Source organism: Macrobrachium nipponense, chromosome 7, assembly GCF_015104395.2.
Source record: "Macrobrachium nipponense isolate FS-2020 chromosome 7, ASM1510439v2, whole genome shotgun sequence".
In the NCBI taxonomy this organism is placed as follows: Eukaryota; Metazoa; Arthropoda; class Malacostraca; order Decapoda; family Palaemonidae; genus Macrobrachium; species Macrobrachium nipponense.
The window spans coordinates 12,915,800-12,935,799 of NC_061109.1; positions in this window are offsets into that span (position 1 = coordinate 12,915,800).

Here is a 20,000-nt window from a genome sequence, read left to right on the forward strand (position 1 = left end):
GACGCATAATTAGATTCGCCATTTTTTCGAACTTTCTTCGGGTGTGGTTGCTATGCTGATGATCCACCGTATAGTATACTAACCGCCAAGCAATATAATTCTCACAGAATTACAATGTTATCTTCAGGAAAACGGTCTAGATCCTCCGTGCCGTTGTTTTTATGAATATATATATGTATGTATGTATATATATATATATATATATATATATATAATATATATATATATTTAATAAACATTAAGCTACAAATGTCCCTTAATATCTAATCCATTTTACCTCGGAATTAATACATATTCAAGTATGTTAACCGAAGGGGATTTTTTTTAATTGATAAGAAAATTCGTCGGCTCATGGGCTCGAACCGCGGAACCAAGAATTTAGGACGTACAGTAACGCTCTTTACCCACAAGGTTATCACGAATTTCCCCATCGTTTAACATGAAGTGAAAATGTATTAATTCCGAAGTAGAGCGAATTAGATATTAAAGGACATTTGTAGCTTAAAGCGTGTATATGAATCACGGTGATGAGCTAATAAGTCAAGAGGGATACAAGCAGTCAAGTATTCTTCTATGCAGTGGTACTGTCGTCATAGATACTGCAGTAATAGTAGCACAGTATTGTTTTTTGTGGTGTTATCGTAAGTAGCAAACGCAATGAACAACCCATGACTGCATGAATGCATTATCCCCTAACCAAGAGTTTCTCTCTCTCTCTCTCTCTCTCTCTCTCTCTCTCTCTCTCTCTCTCTCTCTCTCTCTCTCTTATCTTTGCTTCGGCATCTTTCAAACATCCAGACACTTTCCCTTTTTCTCTTGTGTATCCTTTGCCCCTATAACTGTATTTTTTTTCTATATACCCAACTAATGTTTTATAATTAAACTGTTACCTTCGAACGATCGGAAGGATTTCTCTGTTTCGCGCACGCAATGTATTAAACCCGTTAGGCCAGGCCCCCATAGATGCTGAACCCCTTGACGTGGGTAGGGGGCTTAGGGACCAGCAGCTGGGCTCTGATGCCTGGTGGGGTTGCTTTCTCAGTGGTCCTTGGGGCCCACGCTGCTGATCCAACTAAATTAGTCAGAACTTTTCCTTCTTTCTGCAATTTTTTCATTCTTACTACATCCCTTCTCCTTCATGTAATATTTTTATTAGCATTTGGATCAATTATGTGGAATTTTCCACTTTTGTTAAATTTTACTGCTTAGGTAAGTCTGAGAAGGGGTCGTGTTTTGGAAGGGGTTTGCATTCGAAGCCAATTGTGGGAGTTGTGGTGGTTGAGTCGCCACCTGATATGGTTTGGACCCAAGAGATAGTGATGGGAACCTCCCATTGCTACCTTGAGGGCGGAACCATCTCCAAACATCAGCCCATCGGAATCAGGGGGGGCTGGTGTTTGGGATGGGACTCCTGGCTTTTGTCCGGAAGCCCACCAATACGTTTGGAGTGGGGAGTCGGTCCTCCCCATTAGTGGGGGCAGAACTTCCAGCAGGCGGATAGGCTATACCTGGGCCACTGTAAGCGTATTGGTGCTATCCCGTAAGGGTAGGGTATGGGGTGAACTATTGGAATCAACTCTCACTTGTGCCATTGGTGGAGAATGTGAATACCTGACTGATCCACAACACTTTCTTGTAAAACCAAGCAGTTTGGGTGTGTAGGTGAGCCGGTTTGTGTGAGGTGGTCTGGTGTGTTGGCGTGCTTAGTATCCTGGGATCGCTTGTGGCTTGTGGCGGTTTGTTGGGGCCCGGTGGGGAGTTTGGGCATTAGAGGCTGCCTGATTTCCCTTTCTGATGTGCTGCTGGGGTGCTCAGCGTGGCTCTTGGGTATTGGGTGCGCACTTTTTGGACTTCTGAATGTGAACCGGCATAATTCTATGGATTTGGTTACTAGTCTCCCTCCCCTGGATCCGACGACTTACTGGCACTGGCAACGACTTCTGGCATGAAGATGGATATGAGCTCGGCTATCGGACAGAATGAAAAACTGAGACACCAGGGTATTAGTAAATCTGGTGGATTTGATCCTTATAGTAGAGTCCTTCATTGCACTAATATAAACTTGTCATTAGATTATGAATGTTTGTACAGTGTAATGAAACAATTTGGTAAAGTGGAAAGAATTAAATTAGTTCTGGGAAAAAAGACAAGCAGTCATTTTCTGCTTTTGTTAAATTTTCCTCACCCTTGGAAGCTAGTGAGGCACAACAAAGACTCCATGGCCACATTCTTAATGATTCGGTTCTTAGCACGAAAGTGTTTTCAGTGAAAAATTTAAGTGACGAGCCATTTGATTTTATCCCTAAGAATGAAGAACATGGACCAGCCCATGTACCAGAGCGCTTCCTACCCCTATATGCATGTTGCTGCTACAAGGAGGGAGGAAAAAATTTGATAAAAGCTGCTGAATGCATCGAGAGCAAGGTAGGTTCCATTCCCATTGGAAACTTGAAGCGTTATGGAAAGAACTTGCTAATAAAAGCTGGTAATGAAAACCCAAGCAATTTTGCTAGCGAATTTTAAACCTCCTGAAAGTGGAAATATCGAATCTATTGCATCGCATAGATTCTTTAACACACTGAAAGAAGAGTAGTATACTCAAAAGACCTGCATGTTTTTGAAGAGGAGGAGATTCTCAATCGATGTCCTCCTTGTGTATCTCACGTAAAAAAGCTAGGAGGGGATGCAGCTATCCTTTTAACCTTCTCCTCCAGTTACTTACCTGATACTATCATTGTTGGCCATGAGAGGATGCAGGTTAAAAGATATAAAAGAAATCCGAAACAGTGTCGCAAATGTTTTGAATATGGCCACATTCAAAACTCTTGTGAAAACAACAAAAGATGTTCTGTGTGCTCTGCGGAGCATGATAATTTTGACGAGTGTGTAGCAAACCCAATACTGTTTTCAGTGTAAGGGTGATCACTCTCCAACCTTCTAGGACTTGCCTCAGATACAGATTTGAAGAAGATGTATTGGCAGTGGCTGACAATGAACATGTCAGCATTAGCGAAGCAAAGCGTTGGTGGTAATGGGGGCAAACAAAAGTGCCAACTCTACCTATGCTTCGGTAATAAAAACTTATGAAAAGTCCAGCAATGTAAGACAACAAACAACTGCATCTGATAATAGGCATCACATACCTGTTACTCCCACGGACTGTAAATTATGAAAAATCCCCATTCTGTCAGGAAATTTTCATCTGCTAGTGCCTTGAACTCCAACACCAAAAGTTGTACTTCAAGAAGTACAGAAAACTCGCCTACCAAAGTCAATACAAAGGTGACTAATATGATTGTTGCAGGCTCTCCTCCCAAAAAAAGGGAGCCAAAATCAATCAACAATTCGGGAAGCTGTTCCAAAAACACTTCCAACAAGAATAAACCAAGAGACCAAGCCCAATTAGATAGAGCTACTTCAGAGCCATCAATTGTCACAGCCACAAACAAAAATGAAAGCAAAACTATAATTACATCCACTAAGAAGCGCACAAGGAATACATCCCCAAATAATGACAGCTTTAAAATAAAAACCTCAAATGGGTTCAGTGTTTTGGAAGAGATCTCTCACCTAGAAAGGTGGTTCCAAAAGCAGTTTCAGCCCACAAAAAAACATATGAGTTCTGATCATCTTGCCGGCCTAAGACAAATGAACTTGTGATTCGCGGAATCACAGTAGAAATTCTGATCAGAATCAATACCAAAAATATGATCAGCCAAAAACTCTAAATTCCAATTCAAATGAAAAGGGATTAAAGAAACAGTCACTTATAAAGGAGAACTTTCCTCTCCACACTAGGAACAGTACTTCCCCTCTAAGGAGTGGAAGTAGCACTTTTACCACCGTAACATTCATGTTTGATATCCTTCAGTGGAACTGTAAAGGTCTCAGAGCCCGTGCAGAAGACCTTAAAGTCTTAATTCATGAATCCAATCAGGGATTATATGCCTTCAGGAGACAATGTTAGGTAACAACCCTTATAATCCTGGACTAAATTATTCAATATTTAACTCCTCTCCCCCAAGTGGTGGTCGGGCCCATGGAGGTGTTGCAATTATTGTTAATAAAGCTCTGCAGCACTCCATAATAAAATTTAAATACAACTTTACAAGCTGTTGCTATTTCAGTCATCTTGGAAAAGAGGATAACAGTCTGCTCCTTATACCTTCCACCAGATCTTGTTTTTATCAGTGAAGATATTCAGGCCTTAATTAACCAACTTCCAGCTCCTTTTCTACTTCTAGGAGATTTTAATGCCCACAACCCCCTTTGGGGAAGTCGGTTTCTAGACGGTAAAGGGAAATTAATTGAAGACGTTATTGATAGGAATGATGTTATCCTATATAATAATGGGTCAATGACTTTCCACAGTATTCATGATAATCATTTCTCCTGCCCTGGACCTTAGTATCTCTTCAACAAGCATCCACCTTGATTTTAGTTGGTCTGTTAACGAAAATTTAAATGGGCGGGAGCGATCATTACCCGATCCATTTAAAATATGCTGTGAATGGTCCATCTGAAGTTTTACCGAAGTGGAAGGTAGAGGAGGCAGATTGGGATAAATTCAGTAAGGGCGTCATACTAGATAGGAGTTTGAGTCATTTCAGTCTCATCTAGATGCTTATGATTATTTTATTGAATCTACTCTGAAGAGTGCTGAAGGCTCGATTCCCAAAACAAAAGGCAAACCTCGTAGACCTGCAGTTCCCTGGTGGAATAAGACTTGTGGTATTCTGAGGAAAATTACTAGGAAGTGCTACAGACGTTACAAACTAGTGGTTCTCCTCAGTCTAAATTAATTTACAAACGTGCTTTAGCCAAGCAACGCCGCTTTTATAAGAGAGCCAAAAGAGAAAGTTGGCTCTACTATATTAATGGAATAAACTCAAAGACTCCACTGAAAGTGGTGTGGCGCAAAATAAGGAAAACTGAGTGGGGAAATTTGTTGCGTCCCCATTACCCTCATTAAAAATAAATGACACTCTGATCACAGAGCCCACTGAAGTTGCCAGTGAGCTAGGAAAACACTTTTCTGAAGTTTCCAGCGCCAAGAATTATTCTCGAGAATTTCAAAAAATTAGGAATTCTGAAATGATTCTGGAATTCGATTCAGGAAAATCTGAACCATACAACTACAGGTTTTCCTTGAGAGAATTACGGGAGGCGCTCTCCTCTAGTGAATCCACAACTCCAGGTGAGGATACAATCATAATATGAAATGCTAAAACACCTCCCAGACGATGCCAAAAAATATTTTACTGAAGATTATAAACAAAATATGGGAAACTGGAATTTTACCCAACGACTGGAAAATATCCATAGTTGTTCCTATTAAAAAGCCTAATAAAGATGCTTCCCTAGCCACCAGCTATAGACCAATAGCTCTAACCAGCTGTGTGTGTAAGCTGATGGAGAAAATGATAAAATACTAGACTAGTTTGGCACTTAGAAACTAAAGGATTAATATCATCATTTCAATTTGGTTTCAGGAAAAACCAAAAACCGCTCCACCCTTGATCCGTTGCTGAGGCTGACCAACCAAATCCAGCAAGGATTCGCCAAACAATGTCAGACATTGGAGTATTTTTTGACCTCGAAAAAAGCATATGACACTGCCTGGAGAATTGGCATCATGAAAAAATTGCACAAGATGGGCATATGTGGAAGAATGATCAGATATATATTCCTTGTTTTTAACTGACAGATTTTTTAAGGTAAAGTGGGAAACTCTTTCTCCCAACTTTTGTGCAGGAGGGAAGGAGTTCCCCAAGGAAGCGTTTTAAGTGTAACACTCTTTTCAGTGGCAATAAATAGTGTGGTTGAAAAAAATCTTGCCTCCTGTTAAATGCTCACTGTTGTTGATGACCTTGCAATATACTGCACTGGATATGATTCATTGTCAGTATGTAAAACATCTGCAAAGGTCTATTAACGCAATTACTAAGTGGGCTGATGAGAATGGGTTTAAATTCTTCCTCTTCCAAAACAGTTGCAGTGAGATTTACCAGATGCCGGCGTGTGGAAGAAGTTCCCACACTTAGTTTAAGAGGATCTATCATTCCTTATGAAAGTGAAGTAAAATTTCTGGGGATGATTATTGACCACAAACTAACATGGGCCAGCCACATAAATGCCCTAAAGATTAATGTGAAAAAATCTTTGAATATTTTAAAGGTTGTTTCTGGTTTAGTTGGGGGGCTGATAAAAAATCCCTTTTGAGGCTATATGACTCACTGTGTCGCTCCAAGCTAGACTATGGCTGTCAGATCTATTCCTCAGCTTGTAAAAACCAAGCTAAAGGAATTGGATGTTGTACAGAACATGGGGTGAGAATATGCTCAGGGGCTTTTGAGCTTCTCCTGTTGAAAGCATATATGTCGACACAGATCATCTTCCCCTAGATCTAAGAAGGCAAGAGCTAGGGTTGCGAATATGTGGCTAGAATGAAAAGTGCTCCCAAAAATCCCTCCTTTGAAGTACTTAAGGAAACAGACTCGCGGAATTTCTCAGGTACAAGAGCTTCTAAACCATTCCAAATTCGACTGAATGAGGATGTTAGGGATAACCATCTCAAATCCCAGAAAGTCCTGGAAGTAAAACATCCTGTAATCCTCCATGGCTTATTCCTGAAGCATTCGGTATGCAAGAAATCATTAAGAAGAAGGATTGTACTGAAGAGGAGATTAGGGGAAAATTCTTAGAGCACGACGTTACCCATGCCAATTATGTGAAGATTTATACAGATGGATCAAAGTCAGATAGTGGTGTTGGGTGTGCTGTTATCCTTGGTGATACAGCATATACAGCTAAATTACCTGACTTTGCATCAATATTCACTGCCGAATTAACAGCCGTAGTCTCTGCCCTAGACTTAGTTCTTCAAAGTAGTGACACTAATTTTGTCATATACTCTGATTCTAAAAGCACTTTAGAAGCTATCAAAAGATTTAATAGCTTTCATCCATTAATCCAAAAGCTTCAGGAGTCACTTTTTACGTATATGTTGTTGCGTAAGTCGGTTTCTTTCTGTTGGGTTCCTTCTCACATGGGGATTCACGGAAACGAGACTGCAGACAGGGAAGCAAAAGTGCTAGCGCTCTGCCAGAAACAACCTTCAGGAAAGTGCCTCATGCAGACCTAAAAGGTCCTATTAGGTCTTTTGTATTAAGTAAGTGGCAAGAAAGGTGGACTTCTCCTCTTCTTGCCAATAACAGTAAGTACAGAAGTATTAGGAAAAATATACAGCCGTGGCCTTCGTCATTCCAGCTTGACAGACGAGCAGAGGTTATTTTAACGAGGTTAAGGATTGGGCACACTTATTTAACCCATCAGTTTATTTTAGAAGGAAGCAGCCCACATTGTGTGCTTACTGTGACGAGATACAAACAGTGAAGCACATTCTGATGGTTTGACCCCAGATATTTTAACCAAAGGGAAAGATATTCCAGGGTAAATCCCTCTCAAATATCTTGGGAGATGAAGCAGACATTTCTGCTCTCATCTCCTTTTTAAAGTGTATAGAAATTTTTAATAAAATTTAGATAAATTTTTATAAATCATATACAGATTTTAAAGACATTAAACTATTTTAAATATATATTACTCATTCATTAAAATTCATATTTTAATTTATTTATTAGTCACGTCTAATTTTATGAATCATTTCTTTCACTAATTCATTCATTCATTAACCATAATTCAACTTATTTAACCTTCATTACGGCGCTGAATGGCCTTCTGGCCCCAGTGCCTGGGCTTTAGCCCTAAAATATCATACATCATCACCGTTAGGCCAGGCAACCTGTTAAAATAGTCTACTGCTATTCAACCTGCTATGCAACGATTCCTCAAAAGCTGTAACTGGTTCACTCATGACGCCTGGCCGTTTATCTTTAGTTGCTGGCCTGTCTCGAACATCGCTTTAAGAAAATCATATGGAGCTTCAAAGCGACAAGGAAGAAAGTCGTCTCTCCTGCCGGAAATGCGAAGGAGAAATAATCAGAATGGAGATAACGGAATATTGTTTTTTGGAAATCAGATAGAAACGATGATTGATTGTGCCTTGTGTCAACGATTATTTTTTGGTAAGGAGGCCCGGTGGGTGTAGTCTCCTGCCCAGGCCGAATGCTTCTAAACCAGTTTAGTCCGCCAGAGGCTCTGTCGTTCAGCCGGGCGGAACCAGTTTAGCGAGATTAGAGGACCCACTTTTTTTTTTTTTTTTTTTTTTTTTTTTTAATACAGGATAGAAATATATCCGTAGCTAGGTAGTGGGTATCCTACATGTCCTTTCTACAGTCCGTATTTCCTCTCTTGGTCGATTGTGAAGGCGAGGAAAAATATTGGTCAACATTTGTTTGATGCTGTCGTCGTCCTGACTTCCTCTCGACTTTTGGGCAGGACACGAGCGATTGTGAAATAGCAGGTTGGTCATGATAACTATTTTATATTTTTGCTTCGCCGATGTGAAAATCGGTACCCCTTCAAAATAACTTTTCCTGAAGAATGTATATTTGTTTAATATAAATAAGCATTCTCATAGCATGAACATTTTAGTACAGTGCGAAATGGAAAGTTGAGAATAATTGACATCCGTTTTCATTTCGACTGCTTCTCTAAGAAGAGGACCAGACCTGCCACTCAGGTGTTGCTGGACAAGTTTCGCTTTCACCCGTAAAAAGCAAGAGTTGGTCCACCCAGGCTCTGTGGGACGTGCACCCAAGAATATACCTACGGTGGAACGTTCCCTAGCGTTGCAACATACCTACGGTGGAACGCATAGGTATAGAGAGGAGAGATTGGACAGACGCGCCGATCGCGTCCACGTAAGGAGCCAATGTTACGCGAGAATTGTCAGAGATGGCATCGGTATCAACTGCGAAGAGCAGGGGCAAAAAAGCCACTTCTGGTAGCCAATGCTGGGTCATCAACTGTGTCAATTACAGGAACAAGTTCACAAAAGAACAAGGGATCACATTTCACAAACAAGAGACCTATTTTCATTCATGAGAATCTTTATGACTAAATAATCTCAAGTAAATGTCTGTTAGATCGCAGTCAAATTTACTCCTGCTTTTATATGTAATTAAATACGAAATGAATGTTGTAATAAGCTTGTTATTAAAGCAGGGGTGTTGTTGATCCGTGGTATGTGCCTGCAGCTCGTAAAATATTATTCCAAATGACGAATTGTATAGAATAAAAGTGGTTCAGTGTGCTGAAATCTGCCTGAAAAGTCACTGGCAATGTTGGGTCACCATAAGTCATACAACCATGGTTATGTCTGACTATGTTTCCTACTACTTGTACTGCAACATTGTACATAGGCTAGTATCATGAGGCCTAGATCCAGGTCTGCTGCAGCTTTAAGTGTTAATGAAATGTTATGGTAGTGTTGAAATGTTATGGTAGTTGGGTAAAATATCGAATGGCCGACCTCTACCGTAGCGTGACTTCCTTCCCGAAAAAGTACTTTAACACGACCTGTAACCCAGGACAGACATCTATCAAGAGCCAGCGTCCGTCGAAGCAGTACCTCAAGACCTCTAATTGCCTCTCGACGTAAGTGTTTTCTCTCAAGTCACAAATGAATGCCGTAATTTCCGATTTTCGTGAAGGTGGTTGTAATACGGTAGAGGTGGCCGCCAGGTGGCCATTGGGTGTTTTACCCTATTTAGTACATTTTATCATTAAGTTCTCAAACCTGATATGGAGAGAACTCTGCTGGATTTTAACGATAATTAGTTCTGCCTCTTTAGTAAAAGAGGACTGTAAATTTATGGTGGAAAGAAAGGCACATAACTTCGACGAATTGGTCAACTATATGGCTCAAGTGTATACAAACTAGTACAGCAGACAGAATTAAAACTTATTTCTACATGTAGTACACATTGTCATTGGTAAATGCTGCAAAAATAATTTACCATTCTTTAAAGACTCCTGAGAAAATAACCATAGTGTAGTTGCCATAGCTACAAAACTTTACGGCTTAATCGTAGAAGAAATATACCACCAAAATTAAATATTGTTTACTTCTGCATACAGTGCCTATCGTATATAGTAAATGGTGTATAAATCATTTGAGAGTCTTGGCGGAAATCTGAGAAAACACGTTTTAAAGAGTGCAGGGTTTCCATAAGATTGTATGGGTTTGCGCCATCGTTTACATAAGAATTATCACATAGCAATGGCGCCAGGCAGTTCACGTCACAGACTGCTTTGCTGTTAACGGTGTCCAATCTCTCCTCTTATTATATCTATCGTGGAACGTTCCCTTGCGCTGCCCTTGTCTCTGTGAATGAGTGTGATCGGTCGCCTCTCGTGTGAGTTTGCCAATCTTTCATCTATTCCTGTTTTTGTTCAGTAATGACAGCGTTTCGATGTCCTTATTTGCTTTAAGAGGAATTATGGAAATCCACAGATTGTATTGCAGAAGCATCTGAAGGACAGCGATCCGTTCAGATCTTTGGATATAAAAGGCCCGTTTGGGGATAAATGCCATGTTTTTTTTTCTTCAATGTTCTATTTTGCGACTCCGTTTCGAGCTATTTCGTAAAAGAACTTGCACAGGCTCATAGAATTTGAGACTTGATAAATTTCCTAGATTCTTAAGAATAATAATAACGGTAATTTGGTGTTAATTCGCAATATTAGAAATTCTTTACTCCAATTGTCATGTTTTTACGTTTTAACACAAGTTGGCAGTTATCAAATGGTTCGAATTCAAGAGTATACCTCTCACTTACATTTATTTTTTCAGGTTTTGTCTCTTTGAAATCAAAGTGTAAACAATCTTTTCATAAATTTATTAATTTCTTGTCTTCAGGTTTATGAGAAATCTTTTACTAGGCTCGATAATAGTCGACTAATTAATAAGTAAATCTCTCTCTCTCTCTCTCTCTCTCTCTCTCTCTCTCTCTCTCTCTCTCTCTCTCTCTCTCTCTCACTAGTTTCAATTAGCTTACTACGAGGATTTTTTTTTCTTTTTTACTTAACCTTCAGCTCTCCTTGCAGTGGCTGTCAGGGAACCCGCTTACTTATTTAGGTATTTATTTATTATTTTTTATTGACTTCAAGCATCCAGTCGCATTGTAAATGCTCGCCAAAGAAAGAAGAGTAAAAGACCACGGAGTAATCGTGTGTTATATCCACAGCAGGTAAAAGTGAAGATAAGTCTCTAGTCTTCGTAGGGCGAGACCTTGAGAACCTTTTAGAGCAATGGGCTGATGTGTGTGCGCGCGCGCTCGTCTGTGAACTTTGCTGCACAATTCCTTCGAAAGATGTTCGATACGCATCTCAGTTTCTGCTAATGATTATCTTTCCGAACGTCTTGATTATTCTGGAAACTGTCCCAAGCGCAGTATGGCCACCTAAAGGTTGTCAGTATACTAGCTCGTTCATTGCCAGACGCTGGTATACTTGCTTCTCTTTTCGCCAGGTAAACCGAAGTGTAGGAAGCTACACAACGCAGTAGGAGTAGGCCGTGGTTTGGACCCCTGCTGATGTTTTACCCTTCACCCAACGATGTGACGTAACGCATTCTTCTTTTGATAATCTCTACTATAACGTTGACGCTTCTCCTAGGCGTAGCCTTTGATTGAACACTATTTTCTTAAATGTTTCACATGTACGAAACACGCACACACATGCACACAATATATATCTATTTGATATGTGTGTATTACAGGGAATATGTGAAATAACCAATTTGCTTAGGAACATTTAAACCCTGAGGGCTAGTACTAAACACGGTGAAACTGTGATCGCTGTGGTTAGTACTAGCCCCTGGGGATTCACATGTATTTCGCTGAGGTTAGTACTAACCCCCTGGGGAGTCAAATGTATTTCGCTGTGTTTATTACTAGCACCAGGGGGATCAAATGTCTACACGTGCCTTTGATCCCCCAGGGGCTAGTACTAATCACGGCAAAACACATTTAACCCACAAGGGTCTAGTACCGAACACGGCGAAACAGCGTAGATGAATCACTGTTTCACCGTGTTTAGTTCAAATGTTCCAAAGCGAATTGGTTATTTCGCATATCCTCTCTCTCTCTCTCTCTCTCGCTCATCTCTCTCATCCTCTCTCTCATTCTCATCTCTCTCTCTGTATGTGTGTGTGTGTATAATATATATATATATATATATATATATATATATATATATATATATATAGATATAGATATAGATATATATATATATATAGATATATGTGTGTGTGTGTATACGTATATATTTACATTTGTAAATCAGTACTCTTGATCCTATGAACCTTCATTACCAAATCACACGTAGTGTTGTTCGTTAAACTTATGTCCGATTATTTATTTATTTTTTCCCCTCTTTCTCCCTCTGCCTGACCTGAAACTAGAACACTGAATTACACGTTTCTGTGAAGAGAATAATCTCATTCAATACCTCCGATGCTTTTCTCACGGTGAATGCCATGTGTAATGTGCAGTCTTCAGAATCATGGACATTATATCAATATAATCTATGATTTCGTGTCTGCAGCAAAGCAAAGGTTTGGCTGGGTAAATATCGACTAGGGCGTGGGTTTATGTATAGCGGATATAAATTTGTCATTGGTGATATATCGCATACATTTTTCTTTTTGTTTGCGATATATCAAGATATATTTGGTCGTTACTCCTGAATTTTCCACGTTCTTTATCATTCGTGTGTGTGTCATAGAGGCTGCTTTTTAAAAACGAAGGTTCTCACGAGCGTACATCGGCCAGAAGATGGAGGAAGTGGATTTCCCTTACGAAAAATAAGCTGGATAGGAATGCAGTATAGGGAGGACAGTTTGTTGGTGAATAATTATCGTTCCGAAAATTATGCTCGTGATAAATGCATCAAGTTGGTGTTTTAAAGGATGAGGAGGTGTAAGGAGTGGTTTTCTCTGCTGGCGACTAATTGATATAAAATCCAAAGAATTAAAAAAACAATTCTTTCCCAAAGAATGACAGTAAGGCGACAAGTTACGTACCCAGTCAGTGTTTCCTCAGCCGCTTTCTTTCTGATCCTAGGCCAAACGGTGCCCCTTCGTTTTATGTTGTCATTGACATTAATATTATGTACCCAACAGTCAACAGACTGGTTTTGGTTATTAACTAGGAAATGGAACTTTGTGTGGTTTTGGTTATTAACTAGGAAATGGAACTTTGTGTAGTGTCCATTAAATCCATAAACTGTGGAAGTGGTGATGTATTGGAACTAACTGATTGAGTTTTATTACAGGTAGCTTCATATCTAGGTCTAATCAAAACTAGACGTGTATATAGTGTATATATCAGAAAGAAAACGACTGTGGAAATCACTGAGAACAAGTCTGACTGGGTACTTGTCCTATTACCTTCGCCCTTTGGGAAGGAATTGGTCTTATAATTCTTTGGATTTTAAATCAGTTGGTCGGCAGAAGAGAAAACCCGCTCCTTACTTCTCTCGCATCCTTGAAAACACCTCCGACTTGATGCATTGATCACGAGTATAATTTTCAAAACCACTATTCACCAACATATATATATATATATATATATATATATATATATATATATATATATATATATAATATATATCTTTATTTATTTATTTATTATATTTATATATAATGTGTGTAAAATATATGTGTTGTGCTTGCGCTGATGCGTTTATAATTTGCTTCTATATTTAATACTATAGTAGATTCACATAAAGCGTGTATCTGATGTCTAGGCCAGTCCCTTACGACGCTCCTGATTGGAGCATATCATCAGCCTATGTGAGCTCTGGAGAAAGACAGAGTTTTCAGCCCTGTGATTGGCTTAGCAACAGCCAATGAGGAGCGTCGTAAGGGACTGGCCTAGACATCCGATGCACGCTTGATGTACATCTACTATAGTAGAGAAATATTGATAGGGGAAAGATAATGTATTTAATGCCTTTGAATTAGAAGAAATCGTCAGCTCTGGCTCCGTTAAACATTATTCATTCATTCAGTGAAGGCCACTGGAATGCCTTTTAAAATCGCAAATTCCATTTGCATTCCCCTGTTCCTTAGTCATGAATTGAATTGAACGAAATGGGGGAAGGAGGGGGGGCGCCGGGTTCGCTATTTGTGTCGTGCTTTCTCCTTCCTAATTCGCAACTTCAGTGTGATAGAGAATAAAATCTTAGTTCGTAATAAATAAATATATAAATAATGAAAAAGAGCCATATGGTTCCAAGTCAGTATTTGGTATCTGTTAATCTTTTGAATGCTGGTAGAACCAGCCCTTTCAGAAACGTTCACGGCACTTTCATTATCATGCTCTTTGTTTCATTTCTGGAAGCAATTGCTTTGTAATTATATCGAAATCGTTTCTCGGTTCCAAGAATACAGTCTTCCCTACCGTTGCAAGCACAATTTAGAGGGGCTAAGGAGATAAGACTGAATCTTATGTATTTGCTAAAGATCAAGCAGAATTAGGAAGTGAAAGAATATGGTAACGGTAGTCGTTCATGAGGTTCATGAAGAGAGAGAGAGAGGAGAAAATTTACATTAGATAAGAGGCAATCATTAATTAAGATAACAGATTTAACTTATAAAGGTTCTTTTTTTCTTTGAGTGCCTTCCGAGTTATTAATTATCCGAGAAGTAGGAAGACCGATATTTTGTTAAAAAGGAGGATTTTATTTTCATTAGTGGCGGCCTCTTTCATAAATTACGCGTTTTCTCGAAAATGCTCATTCGAATGTATCGGCTGTGTAACGAGAAGAACTCAGCCTTGTTTGGTAACAACAGGTAACAACTTTTACCATGTCGTCATAACTAATCGAGGAATTGTTCAAATAACGTTCAATCGTTTATATTTATATATGAGCGCATATGTCATTTGGGTTTAGTCCCTTAGGTCTTTCATGAAATTCTGTCATTTGGGTTTTTAGTCCCTTAGGTCTTTCATGAAATTCTGTCATTTGGGTTTAGTCCCATAGGTCTTTCATATAATTCTGCCACGTGGAAAAAAAGGAACAGATGCTAGGGAAAAGAATCATAGTAAAATGTAATAATGAAAAGCAAAGGATAAAATAAGTGTAGACATGAATATGCGAGAGGTAAGATATCAGTTAAATAAAAGATGTAGGTCAAATCATGGTGCTTTAAAACAACATGACTGCCATTGTTAAGCAAAGGAATGTCCCCATCGATACCGCTGCTAAGAAAGTCACTGTCGCATTACCAAAAAGGGAATATACTATAGCTGGTTCACTTAAGGTAGATTCTTGGGTGAGCCCTGTGCCTACGAGACGTTGGTTTGGCTGCCACTGATTGGCTGGGAGCTGCCTACCTCCCGGTACCAGCCAAGCAGCGGTCGTCAAACAAACGCCTCGTAAGCACAGGGCACATCCAATCTATCTAAGTGAACCAGCTGTAGTAGGTCTTTTGTTTCAGACATAGTGACAAAGGGAGCGGAAGATTTTTGGTTCTAAGAATAATTACAGAGGGAATGAAAGACTTCTGGTTTCAGAGATGATTTGAAGAAATGAAAGACCTCTACGTACACATTTGACATACTTAATCAAAGACCACTGGCTCTAGGTAGTGACAGCGTGTGAAAGACCTTAGGATCTGACCAAGTGGTGGAGGAGATGAGAGAGTTTTGTTTCTAGGCAGAGAGATAGTGGAAATGAACTATGCCTGGTTCTAGGTGTAGGAAGAAGAGAGAGAGAGAAAGAGGCCCTGGACACACAATTAAGGGAAACGAAAGAAATGGTTTATGTATAATTAAAGGCAAAGAAAGAATTCTGGCTCAAGAGAGAGTGGCAGAATATATGATTTCTGGCTCAAGAGAGAGAGGCAGAATATATAAGAGATCTGGATCTGGTCAGAATGACAGGGAATGAAAGACCCAAGGTGAAGTAACATCGTAATGAAAGACTCCAGTTTCTTTGCAGACGGCATTAAAGACTAGGCAAAGTGACAGGAGAGATGAGAGGCACCTCGTTCTTGGCAGATTAAGAGCGCAAATGAAATATCTCTGGTTTTCGGCAGAGTGAGCAAGGAGAAAATAATATGACCTCCAGGTATGGTAGCAGATAAAATGAGTCCTGTTGTTCCATCAGAGAGACGGGAAATGAGAGACCTCCGGTTATAGACAAGGTGTCATTCAAAATGAAGAATCTGTGGTTCTAGGCATTGTGACAGGGAATGGCAGAACTCTGGTTTGAGACAGTGACAGTGAGAATGAAAAACACCTGGTTTTAGGCAAAATCACGTGAAACCCAAGACCTCAGGTTCTAGGCAAGGTGACGGGGGAATGGGAGATACTAGGTTTTAGGCAGTGTCAGAAAATGAAAAGCCTCCAGTTTAATCCCACGCGATGGCTCTGATTGGTTCCAATGCTCAGAGAATGTACAGTTTGATAAGGTAAAGCTGCCTCTGATTAAAGGAGAAGGCTCATCTTGTTAGTTAAAAGAAAGCTTACGGCACAGCGGATTTGTACCCATTATGATGGCTATGTTTTCTGATGTCATAAAAAGGGGCTGGGAATTTAGGACCTGTGGTTTTTGAAGTAGGCAGAGGGAAGGAAAGACCTGTGGTTCACGACAAAATCAGAGAGAAGGAAAGACCTCTGGTTCTTGAAATAGATAAAGGGAAGGAAAGACCTCTGGTTTCTTGACATAGGCAGCGGGAAGGAAAGACCTCTGGTTTCTTGACATAGGCAGCGGTAAGGAAAGACCTTTGGTTCTTGACATAGGCAGCAGGAAGGAAAGACTTCTGGTTCTTGACATAGGTCAGCAGGAGAAAGACCTCTGGTTCTTAACATAGGCAGCAGTAAGAAAGATCTCTGGTTTCTTAACATAGAAGCAGGAAGGAAAGACCTCTGGTTCTTAACATAGGCAGCAGGAAGGAAAGACCTCTGGTTCTTTACATCACGTAGGTTTCCATAATTACCTTTCATAGCGAAAGGAAAAACAAACCCATCGAGTCAATATATGTACATATTTATATTTCTGCAAATAGCATTATTTGATATCGTTAATATAGTTTTGTGTCGTTCATAACACTACTGAATTTTAATGATAATGATATTGCTGATCTGGCAAATTTGAGTTTGGATGTTAAAGGGGCCTATTGTTTAATTTTCAAGTTGTGCCACTCTCATCAATGGGTAGTTTAACATAAACATATTGTTAGTAGCAACACGTACTAAATTTAATATGACGGCTATTGAATTGAACATTTGATAATGTTGGGATTGTTATCACCACCGCTGTGCTGGGTCGGTAATAGCCAAGTCAAGGGGATTGTGATATTAAAACAGCCGCAGGTGTGTTCCCTTGAAATAAGTATTATTGCTCTCGGTATAATATTGTTTTTTTATTGTCTTTGTGACCTTCGGTGGGGTTAAATGGAAATAACATTGAGCCGCCAGTGAACTTTTGATCATAGTGAAAATATGACTACCGCTTCGAATACTTTATAATAGTGACATTCATTGGGAGAGCTGTTTTCAGTATGTGTAGGATATATTTTCTCGATTTTACAGTTAAGATTGAACGCGTGACATACCTCTCTCTCTCTCTCTCTCTCTCTCTCATCTCTCTCTCTCTCTCTCTCTCTCGTCTCTCTCTATATATATATATATATATAATATATATATATATATATATATATATAAAATATTATATATATATTATATATATCTATATATTATATATATATATATAATATATAATATATATATTATATATCTTGATATATAGATATATATTAGATATAAACATATAGGTGTGTGCGCGCAACCGTGTATGTATGCATACTATGTAGAAATCTATTGTACATTTTTAGAATGTTTTTCCTCTGAACTAGATGCAATGGGTTTAAAATAACTAGTTGTGACACAGGGTATTTTGGTGGTTTGTATTTACTGAAACGGTGAATCATTCCTTTATGCGCATCATTAAGCTGCCATGTGTTTAGGAAAAGTGAAAAATGATTGGAACAATGGAGGTCCCGATTGATTTAGGTTCCTTTTCAAAGCCCGGTATTGATGTTGGAGGCTTTATCGGGAAAAACGTTTTTGCAGACTTCTTTTTTTCAATAGCCGAGGTGATAATGAACGCTAATTAGCGAGTGCAACTTAACAAATATAGTATCCTGCACGAACAAAAGGCAAAGGACCAGAAAAGGATCAGGTCGTTTATGACAAGCGTCCTGGATGCAAAAAAGGGAGGGCGCTCGCTCTGACGTCACAGGTGCCATGGACACCAAATGTTAGACGTGGACGCTGCATGGTCGCTACTTGACGTCATCAGGGTTTTTTTCGAACACACTGGGTGAAAGGAGGAGGAGGAGGAGCGACTTCAGTCAAAGATTTGGCCTTTGCCAGAAAAAAAAAAAAAGTTTAAAACTTTAGGAAATTTCTGTTCTGTCTTTGATGCAGACTGGCAGCTTAGCAGAATCCATAATCCCTCTCACTTTGCTTTATCTCCTGAACGATGTGACCCCAGCTGCTCAAGGTACGAAAATAAAGAATGGGAGGCCAATCTGTTGCCCCTCTCTCTCTCTCTCTCTCTCTCTCTCTCTCTCTCTCTCTCTCTCTCTCTATCTCTTCTTTCTTTCTCCCTTCTCCTCTCTCTCGTTCTCCGTGAGTTGGGTGTGTTATCATACTCCGCTAGATATAATGGAGCCTGACTGTCAGTGCCTGAGGAGTATAGAAACTCCGCAAGATCTGCTAGACAGAAATGTCGTGGGAAATGAACAAGAAAGTTGCTTTAAAAAGGAAGGCAGTAGAGCGCCTGCCATCGGATAATTTCACAAGAAACCGCCTGAAAGTTATCTCTACCGCAACATTATTCAAATTACGCAGCAGCCTGCTTGCGCCAGTTTTAATCAAGCAAGCGCTAAGCAAGCATTCCCTAGCTCTTGGAAGAACACAGCCTCAGGTAGACGCCGGAGAATGCATGTCGTCTCAGGGTGGGACGGGGAATTCGAAGAGAGTTTTAAACCGTGAAGAGCTGAGGATCTTTTAATGTGTCGACCTCATTACCTACTGGTCTTTGGGAGTGGCTGGAAAACAACGTATTAGCTTCGCCTCATAATTATGAGCTTTGCTTGTTATACTGCCCACCTAAATATGTCAAGATGTATGTGTATTGTTTGTTTTACTTTGCTGTCTGTATGTACATGCGTAGGCATGCAAAAGCACAAAACAATATTGTGATATTTTGGTCACAATATAATTATAAGAATCGTAAGCTCTTTACAAGAGCGTTTGCAATTGACCCTTAAGAGTGAGCCATCATCGTTTGCAACTAAACATTCTTAGGATTTATTGATATCAATGTTCAAGTGAATCATTGTTGGTTGTTGCACTGCCGATATCGACGTCACTTTACGTAAGAAATTATCAGACGCGTAAATTGCATTGTAAGGAAAATATATAGCATCACGATTTTAAAATATCAGTATATTTAGTAAAGATTGTAGTCATTTTTATATATAAAGTGTATATTTTAAATTAATATTTCGTTATATATATTTTATTGGTTTTATCTACCATCGTTCTTCATTTTTAACGTTCATATGTGAACGGTGTTATCATTCATTTAATCATAATTTATCTTTCTCATTTATTTATTCAATTTTCAGTAGAGCGCCAAATAATCCTAGTGGGTTCCGGTGCTTGGTCTTCAAGACCTAATTTTCATAACCAACCAATCCATTCTAGAGAGGTGGGATTTTTTTTTACCATGATTTATTTCCTATTAAACTTAATTGGTTAACATACATATAATCTCCTTTGTGTAACTTATGGATATATTCTCATTTTCGTACTTAGGTGCTATAGTGTATTCTATATATATATATATATATATACTATATATATATATATATATATATATATATATATATATATATATATATATATATATATATACAGGTGTTCTTTTTATATCCATTTTATTAAAATGCCGACATTTCATATGGCTTGATTCATTTTCCAGGCTGAAAAACGATTAAAATATCTAATCCG